The following is a 13,035-nucleotide window of genomic DNA, read 5'->3' as shown; positions in this document are numbered from 1 at the left end:
TCTATCTCTCAAGCTTTCTACACTGGGGCTAAACCCAGATGAAAACTCATTTGTCTGCAAAAATGTAAACACGTCAACTATTTATTAACTTCTCCAACCCTGAAAACCACTAGCTAGAAGACTCTATCATGGGAACTTCATGAGCTGGAGCCCTGGAAATGCCACACAGCAAATTTTGCAGAATTTCCACCATAGGTTTTCTTGCAGGGCACATGTGACTTGTGGGTGTGTGAAGGATGGCAGGTGATGGTCAATTGTGAACAGACAAAGGAAGTAGAAGTCGGAGGAGATTTCCCTTACAGCCAGGGGAAATGTCTGGGACAAACAATTACTGACCAAAAGAAAATAAAGATGTAGTTCCTGTCAGGCAAGCTGATTTTCAATTCAGTCAATAGTTATAGCTCAAACAAGGAAAATCATGCTGAAATGTTTTGTTCTGACATTTTCTAAATAAAATTATTTCGGCTTTACACTTCAAAATAGTGTTTTGGTTTAGAATTTTATGTACATTTTCTTTCAAAGTTTGAAAAGAGATTTGAAAGCAAAATGAGCTGTTTCGTTTTGAGTTGGACAAGTGCTTTGGGTTGACCCCAAAATGAATTTTTTTGGTTTAATTTTTCAGTTGGGTCACCAAAGAGAAACTCTGTTGTTCACAAAATTCTAATTTCCGTTGCCCTATTTTCCTTTTCTCACACCACCTCCAAGTCATGGACTATTTGTAATTCCCAGAAGTCCTTGACCTATCACTGTTAGGGAAGGCACCTGCCTCACATCCTTCATCGAGGACACCTCCATTGCAGAGGCTGGAGAACCTCTTCCAGAACAAAAACTGACAGAGCCACCTACTGCTAAATTTGCATTTTGTTGGCTCTTCCTCTCCTTTGCTTACATTAGGTGACAAGAACAGGCATTTTTTTTCCTGCATAGATAATTATAAAACATTTAAACTACCTCTGAAACTTCATATTTTGAAGATAAAGGAACCCAAAGCATGAATAGAAGTTTCCACATCCTGCTGAGTAAGTACTGGTGACAGTTTAAGAAACTTCTCTTAAATACATTGCATGGAGAGTTACTCAGTTATGAGATTTACATATTTAATGCCCGAATATATACTCCTTAAGTGACCTAGAATAACAGAAGGTTGATATTTCCAATTTGCTACTGGAAGTGTATTCTAGACAATACAAAAAGAACCGAAGCTATCCTGATGGTAAGCCAGAGGCATGGGATTAAGTCAGTCTGTGTTTTGAAGCACAATTAGCTAAACAATTAGCTGCTTTGAAGAAGGTATGGGCTGCAATTGAACAACAGCAAATGCCTGATAACCTTTTCAGTCACAGCCGTCATCAGTACTGGATCGATGTTTGTAGAATTGGTGTAACCCGGAGCAGAACTGGCCTGCTGATGCGAAGCAGGACTGGCAGAGACATTACAGTCAATTTCAGGCTTATGAATGATGCTGCCAGAGAGAAGGTAATGACCGTGGAAAGAAGGAAAACATACAATGCAGTTCCGTGGGACCCAGGGTATTTTTGCCAGGCTACTACCCAATCCGATGTTACATAAAATAACATATTTAGGATGGAAAGTAATGCAGCCTCTCAGGGGATCCAGACCAGGATGCTGTGCCTTTCAAGAATTTGTTAGGAAGTTTTATTTGTGAGGTAAATTACAAAACACAAACTATGCTAAAGCTGATGACATTTCTGGAGCTACTCATGCTTCTTAACACATTTCCATTTGTAACACCTTTTTCTTGGTTAACATGCAGCTTCAGACCTTATCAGATGAACTGTATGAATACCATCGCTAGCAAAAGTGTTAAACAACAATGCAAGTGAAAAAATTTCTTCTGAAGTCTAGGAAATCACTCTTTCTGTTTAACTTTTAAATTCCAAATCCCTGGCCAAATTTGCAGATACCATTTGCTATAATTTAATGTGGAATTCACTGATGTATGGTTTAGAAAAGAAGATATTCCTACATCTTTCCTCCTTTAAGGGGAGAAAAAAAATAATTTTGAGGAGAACTAACTGTCTATCTTCAGCAACTTAACTCATGAAACCCAACTGTAAGCATTTTTTGAGTATGAAGGATTAAGGCACAGCATTACATATTCCCAAGATCAGCCCATTTTTCTTCCCTAGGACTGATAAAGAGAAAGGACAAATCTTACTAAATGAGAAACCTCTTCTGTTTTGCTCAGGGCAACATGAATCAAAATACTTTGAAAAACACAGACTGAAAATCGTGCCTTTGACTAACTGACTTGAAACTGTTGTATGGCTGTTTCTGCAAGAACCACTAAGGTTCTTCAATGGAAACTGTAGCCCTAGTTTCAAGCGATGGCATTCAAAATGATACAGTTTTCCAAAAACTACAAAGTTGCACTGATTTAAAGTCTATTTTGCCTGATAGTTTTCCAAAAGTGGGTTGCTCCTGGTGCCTGCAGCACATGTAAGGAGTGGAGATGATGTTCATAACGCTGTGAAAGGGATAGGGGAAATCAGGTATCCGTGGTAAAGCCTAAAAGCTGTGCAGTCGTGAAGACTGACTTTCTGATTTGTCTTTTGCATTAGGCCTTGAGAGGTAAGAGCTCCCCAATGGTTTAGCCCATCATGTTTCTCGCCCTGCTCTGCAGAAGGCAGAAATAATACTCCTACTGACTTCAAAGCGTGTAAGACCAGGCTTGTAGTTCGTGAGTGTATCAAGTTAATTATGTTACAAAGAAAAGATGAAAAATTTCAACACAGATATTAAGGTGGAAGTGATGAATTGGACTGCTCCGATAAAAGGCTTGTTCCAGAAAGTCCAATATATTGACACTTTCTTGGGAAGCAGAAGTTCCAAAATAAACATTGGACAATGCTTATCATTGCATTGACTTTTTTTGTTGTTTTAAAACTATCCAGGCTTTGTCTTAGGTTAATACTTCTTATCAAACATGTCTCTAAAATTTAAAATTTCTGGTTTGAACAACCTTTCTCCTTTAGCAGTTTATAATTTGACGCCTACCAGTCTTGAATAGAAGAAAATTCAGATTCTGTCTTTTTTCTTTTTATATTTAAAAAAAAAAAAAAAAAAAAAAAGATAACAGAATTTTTAGGTAGGTAATCCCAGAGTGAGGGGTTATAAACTCTGATGCTCTTTTTTACTCTGCTAACTCAAAAATGGAGAATACTTTTTTGTCAAGCACAGCATTTGGCAAACAATATGATTGTTTTGTAGGCATTAACATGTCAATTTCAACATGGTGATCATTGCTCCTGTATGTAACAGATTCCATTAAGTTTATGAAAGCATCTTGTTTTGAAGGGACACGTGTGTACCAGAAAATGCAAGACAATTACTTGCACATGAAATGTCTGGTTTAACATGACATGTGAGGTCAAAGCCTCCAAAACAGGGAGCTGCTCAGCCTTAGCATTGTGCTCTCATTTTTAATCTGCCAGAGATTCAGTTGTTACATGACAAGGACTTCTGGGCAGTGACTGGGAGAGCAAAACAAATCAGTGACCAACTCTGATGCTGTGAATTGGTAAAACACCACAATTTTCCCTCATTTTGATAACAGCCTTGTATGAGTCGTCTGCCCTAGCTTTGGTGCCAGAAAGCGAGCCAGCAGACTCTGAGGTGCTGCCCACAGGCAGCTGCAGAGCCCACCTCTGGCTCCATCAGCAGCAAGGGTGTTAGGCATGTGAGGGGAGGTGTCCTCTGAGACCTGGTCCTCTCCGTCAGACTGAGACGTCCAACCTCCAGTGGTCTATGGTTGGGTGTGACAAATCCCAGGCATAGACTTCAGGGTCTTACGTTGCTTGTGGGTCAAGCTCCTGGCAAGAGAAAGAAGCAGGAACAAACAGCTTTTTCAATGCCATTTTACTTTGGAAACCTTTTGGCAATAAGAATGTGAATTTAGATTTCGATTTTCATTTCTTAACTGTGTTCTGTTGGTACTTTTTACACTAGCAGTTAGGAACTTCAATTTATGTTGGTAATCAAGTGACACTGGAAATTAATACATAATAAAGAATGTGTTTTAGGTGAGACAAATGTGAGGTTTCTCTGAAAATAGGAAGAAGGGAACAACTCATCTTTTCTATACTTCTGAAAAGTAAAACAGAGAATTTCTTAGAGCCGCAGTACAAAGTTTTGGCTGGGAGGGTTGGGTTTGTGCCGTAACCTCATTATCAGAACCGAGATAAAGAGAGAGGTTGCAGATTGGTAAATTGTCTCCTGTTCTTTGCTGTGTGGTTACAGAAGTATACGATAAATAAAATGTTTGATTTTCAAAAGTGATAGATTAGTAAAAATAAACCTCGGTGTGTTCAGAGGCTTGGGCAAACATTTCAGACAGAGGATACTTTTCAGGACTTGCCTGCAAGATTTGAAACAGGTTGGCTGATTATCAAGTCAATAAATCTGATTTTTGTGGAACTGCTAAGCTGAATGAAGGGAAATCTGCTAGAAAAATGCTCCTTCCTGAGCAAAGGAATTCTCATGTGCAAAAATTTGGTTTCACATAATCTAATCTGAACCTGGAAATGAGAGGAAACATTTTATAGTCCCTGAAGAGCTTATTTGGTGGTCAAAATTCACTAAAGTTTGCAATGAGACTCATAAAAGCTTCTTCCCAAATGGATACAGGTACTGGAAGTTTTTATTAGAGATGGGAAACAAGTAATTAAAATCAAGGCTGCCATGTGATTTTCCCAGCCCATGCAGAGGGCTGTAGATGTAACCTCTTTCTGCTGATGCAACAACAACAACAACAAATAATCAGAAGAATCATGGCAAAGGAAATATTTTTCCTTTTTTTTGTAGCAAATGGTAGCTTTGAAGCTTTGATTAAGACTGGAAGCCTTTTTCCATTAGAATTTTTTCTTTTTTCTGCTGGTAGAAAATTGGTTTTGTGAAGAAATTGGTGCTTTTGCTGCTTTTCTACATAAGTGATGATTTTCTTCTGGAAACTCAAGAACTGAAAAGCCCAGTACTGATATTAATTTGCAAAAAAAAAAAAAAAAAAAAAAAAAGAGAGAAAAAAAGAAAAAGAGTTTTCTTTGGTTGTTCACTGGAAACTATAGATCCATATTTTAAAAAATGAAAAGTAGCTATTTTCATATGGAGAACATCAACAATTTTCTGTTTAGTTTCACTTCACTCCCACAAGCATATTAGATGATTTAAACTTCTCTCACAGTTACAAAATTAATTGGCTGTATGGGAATTTGTAAGGTCAATGCTTAGGTCTCTAATTATAATTTTGCACATAAGGATTCCCTAAAAACTTTACTAAATCTACAAATGATAAAAGATGGATTATTTCTGATTTGTTTAAGAAGCTCTTAAAGAAGGTGTTTGTTAAAACATGTCTTCCATAACTTATAACATTGCACATGATTTTACATATTGTGCTAAAGACTAAGAGTAAAGCCTAAACATAGGCTGAAGAGTGAAACTGCAGACAAGCAAGCTATCCAAAGGTAGATATAACTAGTATTTTACTTTTTTATAAGTTTCTAAAATAAAATATTGATAATGTAGGCAATATCAACTTCATTATTATCTTCTTGGTTTCTAAAACTAACCACTGTCATAATTAATATCTGCTGAATTAGACTTATTTATATTAATTGCAATAAGCAATGCTTTCTCTTAGATGGTAACAAAGCTTCCCCATCATTTTAATTGGAAAAAAACCATCAAACCTTCCCTGATCTAAAGCGAAAATCTCAATGCATATTTTGACACGTGGCATCTGCTCTTTCTCTTGAAATGCCACAGATATTTTGTAATGTTTTATTTTTCTATAACTTTTAGGAGTCTTTACAATACAATCTCTTTTTTATAAGTACTGCCAACAAGAAACTCAGATTTTACTGTACCCTCAAGTACTTCTCTAGTGGCCTGTGCCACAGGATTTTACATACTTTGGAAAATGAACCTTTCATGAGTAATTAATTGTTTGGCTGCTTTATCTTCTCTAGCAAAAACGTGCCAGATGTGATCAAATCTGATAAGTAAGTAAACTTTCCACAGAAAATGCCCCTACTGATGAGATTCATTGAAAACACCGCTTTACAAAAGAGGTACTACACAGTGGAAAGTGGAGAAGTCTGGAGACATGAAGGGGCTGTTGAATGAAAGCTGGGGACATGGCACCATGGCAGCAATATCGGACTGAAGGTCACAGACTTCTCAGGGCTTGAGGACTACTGCTGAGGGAAAGGTAACAGAGGGAAGCATATTTAACACCAATAGGTTTAAGTTGGCTGGAGGGAGAATGGCATCTCCAATGGAACGATGCTCTGGAACATCATTGTATCATTGTGTTGCCCACGCGCTGATGCCTCCCTTGCTTTTGTTCTCTGGTGCTACTACTGGAGAATGAAGGTTGCGGCCATTCTGCGGCAGTTGGTCCAACAGCAACCAGGATTTTGGCACAAATCTCGCTTGAGAGAGAAAAGTGTCCTGAGGGATGGCTTGGCAAGTATTTGCTGGAGGTTTAACTGGGGTTTAAAAGTGGCAGGCTAAAACAGATTCAGCTTTCGGCAAACAGAAAACCTTTAGTTTCAAACAAAGTGTGTGACTTCAGTTCTCTACTGAAACTCTGGAAATACACTGCAAACAAACATTTCTTAAATAGGTTGTGTGTTGTTTTTTTTTTTTTTTTTAATAAAAGACTATTCTTGCGAATAAATATCAACTGTAATTATTTTTCTTAATGTGGTTTGTTTTGCTTCCTGCCATTACCATGGCCAAGCCAGCTGGAAGATTCAATGCCAGTATCGTTCACCAGTGTCTGGTTAGGTTACTTATACCTCTGTACGTCCTAACTTATTGTAGTGTCTGAATATTGTCCAGAAATTCTATTTCACTGCTATTTTAAATTGCATCTCAAAATTTATTTCTCACAGGACACAGCTACCTCTGAGCAGTCTGGTCAATTCACATCTTAAATAATGTTCTTTTCCAACACCCAGAAATTTTTCCAGGATGGAGGGTGTAGTTTCTGCAGCTTCACAATCTTCTTGGTCAGCTCCCAGTTGACATTACTCGTAGAGCAGTATGGGCACCCTGTGCTGGCATTGCCAAGATGCTCAGGTATGTCCTGGTTTAAAAGAACAGATGGGGAAAACCTTTAAAAATTAAATTTGAAAAGAGAAGCAATCAAGAAAGGTAAAAAAAAACAAAAACAAGGGGAGAGAGAAAACTGAAAAATGGTGCACAAAGGTAGAAGGAAAGAGAAGCTTTTCAGTATAAGAGTGGTGCCGTACGAACTGACCCACTTCTATCAGCCTAACAGCTGCTCTGGGGGAGCATCCTCCTCCCCCAGAACTGGGCCCAGGTTTCCATGTAGTTGGCTTTTTCCTTTCATGATTTTAGCACAACCTTTTTGAAAAGCCATGATGAAATTACAAGAGAAAGCAGGTCACAGACTCTTGAACACTCCTCTATGTCGCAAGAGAACGCGAAGAGTCTGGAATGGCTGCCTGCCTACGTGGGCAAGCTGAGCTGTCTGCTACTGCCGAGCACATCTGTACACTGCAGTAATAGCGCTGTACAGGGGTTTCCTAGGGCGAGTTTGGTGGTAGTAGACAAATGTTTTCTAAAGAGTTCAGGGACTGAATCTCTGTCATTAAGTGAGATCACTAGACTGGTTGATGGGAACAATGTGAACATGCTTGAGCACTTTTTCACAGCTCTTTCTTTCATAATCTCAAGACTACAAGAATGTGACTAGTAAAGTCTATATACATGAAAGTTTTATGTCAAATTCAGCTCCTCGTCTAGCCATGAGTTGATTATTGATTTTTAATTACACAGCTGGAGACATTTGAAAGGCATCTTGAGATATTCAGGGAGTGCTGAGCATTCTTTCAAAGCGGCTAATTGTTGGCTATAAAAATTACTACTGCTTTGAAAACTCAAACTGCTGTCTTTGTTCTGTGCACAGAGGCAAAATTTTGATTTTAGTACCTTGGTGATTTCAAACTGGACCCTGAATATACTCTGTAATCTGTCTCTGAAAAGATGGAATGTGCTGAAACCTTCCAGTCAGATGGCTGAAGTAAAACTAGCTTGACAGACAATTGTTGGCCATCTGTCACCGAAGTAAAACACAGAACCAGGACAGCAGCACCACTTGAATCAGTCTGTGCCATTTCTTGAGGATGAGAGCAGATTAACAATATGTTTTATAGCAATTCACATTTAAGGCTTACTCAAAAGATGTTACTCATAAAGTGCAAAGAGATGCAAATGCCCAGAGGAAAAGTAATTGGGGTTTTGTAGGTTTTTTGTTTGGTTTTTTTTTTTTTGTTTGTGCGTATGGTTTGCTTTTGTTTGTCTTCTTCATCTAAGCTTGAGGGATTTCTGCTTTACTCAACACCTTAAAATTTTATGAAGTTTGTCTAAAGCATAGAGTGAAAAAATTCTGAGTGTGGTGGATATGTGGCCTTGGTGGTGGAGGGCTGCGGAGATTATTAAGGCACTGGAGCATCTTTCCTCTGAGGAGAGGCAGTGAGATTTGGGACTGTTCAGCCTGGAGAAGAGAATGGTCAGGGAGATCTTATCAATCTGTATAAATACCTGAGGTGGGAGGTGGAGTAAAGAAGAGAGCCAGGCTCATCTCAGTGGTCCCCAGTGACAGAATAAGAGGCAATAGGCACAAATTAAAATGCATGAAATTCCATCTGAACACAGGAAGACAATTTTTTACTGTGAGAGTGACCAAACATTGGCACAGGTTGCCCAGAGAGGTTGTGGAGTCCCATCTTTGGAGATATTCAAAACCAGACTGGGCACAACCCTGGGCAGCTGCCTCTAGCCGTTCCTGCTTGAGCAGGAGGGTTAGACAAGATGACCTCCAGAGGCCCCTTCCAACCTCAACATTTGTTGCTCCTCAACAAAAGCAGTTGAGGAGCTCCTGGACAGGTACCATGTAGCGTGCGTGTGTCATGGGAGCAAGTGTAGTGATTTTGTGTTTAGGAATGAGAAAGGCACCAGACTGACATCCAACCCTAGGCAGCCACGGTTTTAATTTTATTTACACTGTCCCGATTTCAGTTATGTAGGGATTTTTCCTAACCAGAGCTGTGTATGTACAATATTTAGGCAGGAGCTCCTAGTGTCATCTGTTCACGTTATTCTGTTGTTACTCTGCCTTTTATGACTATTGAAGCCAATGGCAGTGAATCATTGGGTGACTATGTGCTGAGTTTGCATGGGTAATTTAGGTATCTGTGTCCAAAAAAATAGATTCATAATTGTTCAGTAATTGTATGAAATCTATGGCAGTTCCAAAGTTCCCTATTATAATATTAGGAGGTTACAAGAAACAGTGTTTAAACACTGGCGGGTATTTTGTGCTTACCTATGTGCCTATGCTCATTACAATCATGTTCAGAACATTGCAGAATCAGTTTTTGACACTAGGAGCTGCTGCATTCCAAACTTCTCTCTCCAACAGAGGCACTAGGGTATCTCAATTTTTTATGTCCTACAGTAGTATTGTCACCCTCAGTTTCTGGAAGATCTCACTAGACTTCATTGCTACTCATCAAATCACATTTTGGGACACAAATACTGCACCTCTTCATAGACGTGTTATTTTTCAGAAGACCAAATTAAACAGAATAAGGGAACAAAAGCAATACTAGAGAATAGTCTTAAGAGGCAGTATAACATTAACAGCAACTAAGCAAATATGAGTAATGTTTATAGGAAATACACGACTAATTTAGTTCTAGTTATACTAACAGGAAATAAACTGAAAATGTGAAAAGTGAGAAGATTTAGAAGTAAAAAACTAGATGAGGCTTTTTATGGATGGAGATCAAAAAAACAATTAAGCTGCAAAAGGACCAGTAGATACGATTGTTACCTTAAATAGACTATCAGAAGCTTGCAGCAGTGGTAGATGTATCTGTTCATTCTATATAGAGCAAGGTAATTTAATATTAATAATATCTACTGAACTCATATAGATCAAGTAATTCCACGATTCACAATAAGACAGTGAAGAAAGGATCCTCCAGGCTAGTGGTCTCATATACTCACGTGGAGCACAGATCACACACAGCCTCCTTTGAAATTTAGTCCCTAGCCAGGGTAAATCAGGCAAGATTTTCTTCTCTAATAAGCTGGATGCTCTTTTAGTTTTTCTTATTCTTTCTTTCTTAGTTATTTTCCTTCTCTTTCATTCTCATGATCATAAACTTTACACAGTTCGTATTAATGTAACACATGAACTTCACACGTGTTATCAGTATCGTATTGTTCCTTAAGTATTCATCGACACTCTACATGCAAAATTTTCCCATATAGAGAGAGCCCATTTCCTTTAGGGCAGGCTCCTTCGGCTCCTGTGGTTCCCAGCCTAGGTCTGGAAATCGGCGTGCTTGGTGGTGTGTTTTGTTGTTGTCCTCAGACTAGCTGTGGATATAACAGTTCCACTGCCTATACAGAACTTTGCAGATCTTCTCTGTCTTTATTGCTAGAAGAGTCAGAGTCCCTGAATTCATTTCTTCCTCTGCTTCATATAACTTTAAATACTGAATAATACTGATTCTTTGGTATTCTGTCTTTATTATTTGTACCATAATCATGTCTGAGTGCCAAAGTGGCACTAAAATCCAGTGTACAAAGTGCTACATCAGACCCCCCCCAAAAAAACCCTTTGCTCTGATTAAAGAATATTGGCTATTGTATGACTAGTAATTAACTCAGTATATCAAAAAAGGTGGAAGTGTAACCGATTTTACAGGGTCAGGTATTAAATGGTACCCACCATCCTTCTATGACAAAAATAGGAAAGCCCTATTTATTTTATTTTATTATTTTATTTTATTTTATTAAAACATGGTCACCATGTATTTGCATCCATCTGCATCCTTTTAGACCACCCAGTTGAAAAGTTAGCCGATTCAATAAGGTGTTTCCTGGTTCACATGTGAAGGGCTTGAGTCCAATGCAACAGTGTCACTGCTACAGCCCTCTAAGCTCGGTGATAGGAGCTCACAGAACAGACAAAATGAAACTTGTGGGCTCAAGGGTTTTCCAGAAACATCAGAAGTTTCAGAGATGCTGAAAATTATTTTCTTGTGAAAAGCCATTACAGACTGGCTACATGACCCATTTATTCCATTTATAGGTTGGAATGACTGTTGACCAGTGAGGGGGGTACCACACCTTGGGGAACCCAAGGCGGTTTTGCATTCTGACTCTACTCTTGCTGTTGCCTGAGAAACTCTTCTAGGAACAAACCAGGAGTAAGTGGCTAATCTGCTGTCCACATACCTTGTTTGCTGAGGTTTGGTGCACCTCATCTGGCAAATCTAACAGCATTTAGAGAGCTCAGGTACGGACTACAGTTCAAGTAAGCACGAAAATGGACATAGAGCCTCATGTCTCCATCATCTCCACCTTCCAAAAGTGTAAGCTCTCCTCCCCTTGTTGGTCTCCCTTTTGGATGGACCCCATCAGCATTTCAGTGCTGGTGAAGTTACTGCAATGTATGGATAGTCCTGCAGTAAAATGCATTTCCCAGAGCTGGTACAGGTGGGGTCCTTGAAGTTGGATGCAAGTCCAGCTTGGCCTGGAGGCTGCATGCATGTTTGTGTGAACAGTCAGTGGGATCAAGGCTGGGGTGAGTTTATTATCCAGCCTGTCTCACCCTTCTTCCTCCCAGAGCTGGCTCATGCCCCTGGCGCAGGCTCACTGGTGGTGCCATAGAGGGGCACAGCTCTGCTGCTGGCTCTGGCAACTCAAGGTCCCTCTGAGTTGTAGCTCAAGTAATTTTCTCTGATCTGTTTAAGCCCTTCTGTGTCACTTTTAAACATCAAAGGAGCAAAACCCTCTGTCCTGGGTGAACATTTCAAGAGCTTGCTTTTACTTCCAACAAAAATGGTATTGCAGTAGGCTGAAGTCTTGCTGTGCTAGACCAAAACCTGCTTTCTCCCTCTTCTCACACACCTCAGACAGTTCTAGGGACTTTGACATTTGGCTTACACCCATCCTTGGCTTAACAGCATCTCAGTGCTTCTGTCACTTCAGGATTTCCAAGGCTATTCTTGTGTTCCTTGCATGTCTGGAGTGGTACCTGAGAAACCCTCAGCATTTGGCTATCTCAGAAGCAGGCCAGAGCCACAGATCGCCCAATCTCTGTTTGAGCACCTCTGTAGAAGAGTGGCCATCTGACTCTTTGGTTTTGCTTTAAACATCTCTGTGGTGGGTACGTTAGAACTTTGCATATTATTTCCCAGTGCCTGTGGCTCTCGGTGAACTCTTAAGGCAACTTCATAGCCAAGCATGCTCTGGACCTTGAACAGAGCCCTCCCTGGAGCCCTCCCTTTCATGCTAAACTACCTGCTGCTTCTACTGGGGCAAATCCTGCCCTGGAAAAAGACTAATTACAGAGATTAAAATAGGCAGCAAGCTGCTTTGCTGCTAGCTTCTTTACTCCTGTACACTTCTGAAAGACTGGACAGTGAAGTTTTAAAGGCAGCACAGTCCAACTTCCTTATAGATAATGGATTTTCTAATGCTTCTAAGAGTAAATTAGCAAAGATTTTTTCCTTTCTGGGCCATTACCTTTCAGAAAAGTGCTGCCATAAGGTTTTGTGGGAAAATAATAATAAAAAAAAATTCACACATTTGGTATACTTTGTTATGAAACCAAACTAACCAGCTCAACTACTTTTTCCTGGCTTGACCACCACTTAAATGAAAGAAGACTTCTCATATGAGAGGGAAGTTCTTCTTTCTTGGAAACCTTGACCCTGCTACCAGTAAATATGGAGATACCATTTAGAAAAACGTCACAGATGATTGTGGTCAAATCTGTTGAAAGTGGAGCAAGATGTATAAAAAAGCATAGCAACAATACTGATCAGCAAGCACACGAGCAATAGGTTATCTGTGTGAGCATCTCAGTGCAGAAGCTGCTTTGAGGGTTAACAAAATTAGGTTAACCTCTGTCATCTAACCAGTCTTGCTGTATCACATATGCTGCTGTGACTGTAGAGGCACGAA

This window comes from Falco cherrug, chromosome 5 (genome assembly GCF_023634085.1).
Source record: "Falco cherrug isolate bFalChe1 chromosome 5, bFalChe1.pri, whole genome shotgun sequence".
Taxonomy (NCBI): Eukaryota; Metazoa; Chordata; class Aves; order Falconiformes; family Falconidae; genus Falco; species Falco cherrug.
Note: the sequence above shows the minus strand (reverse complement) of the source record.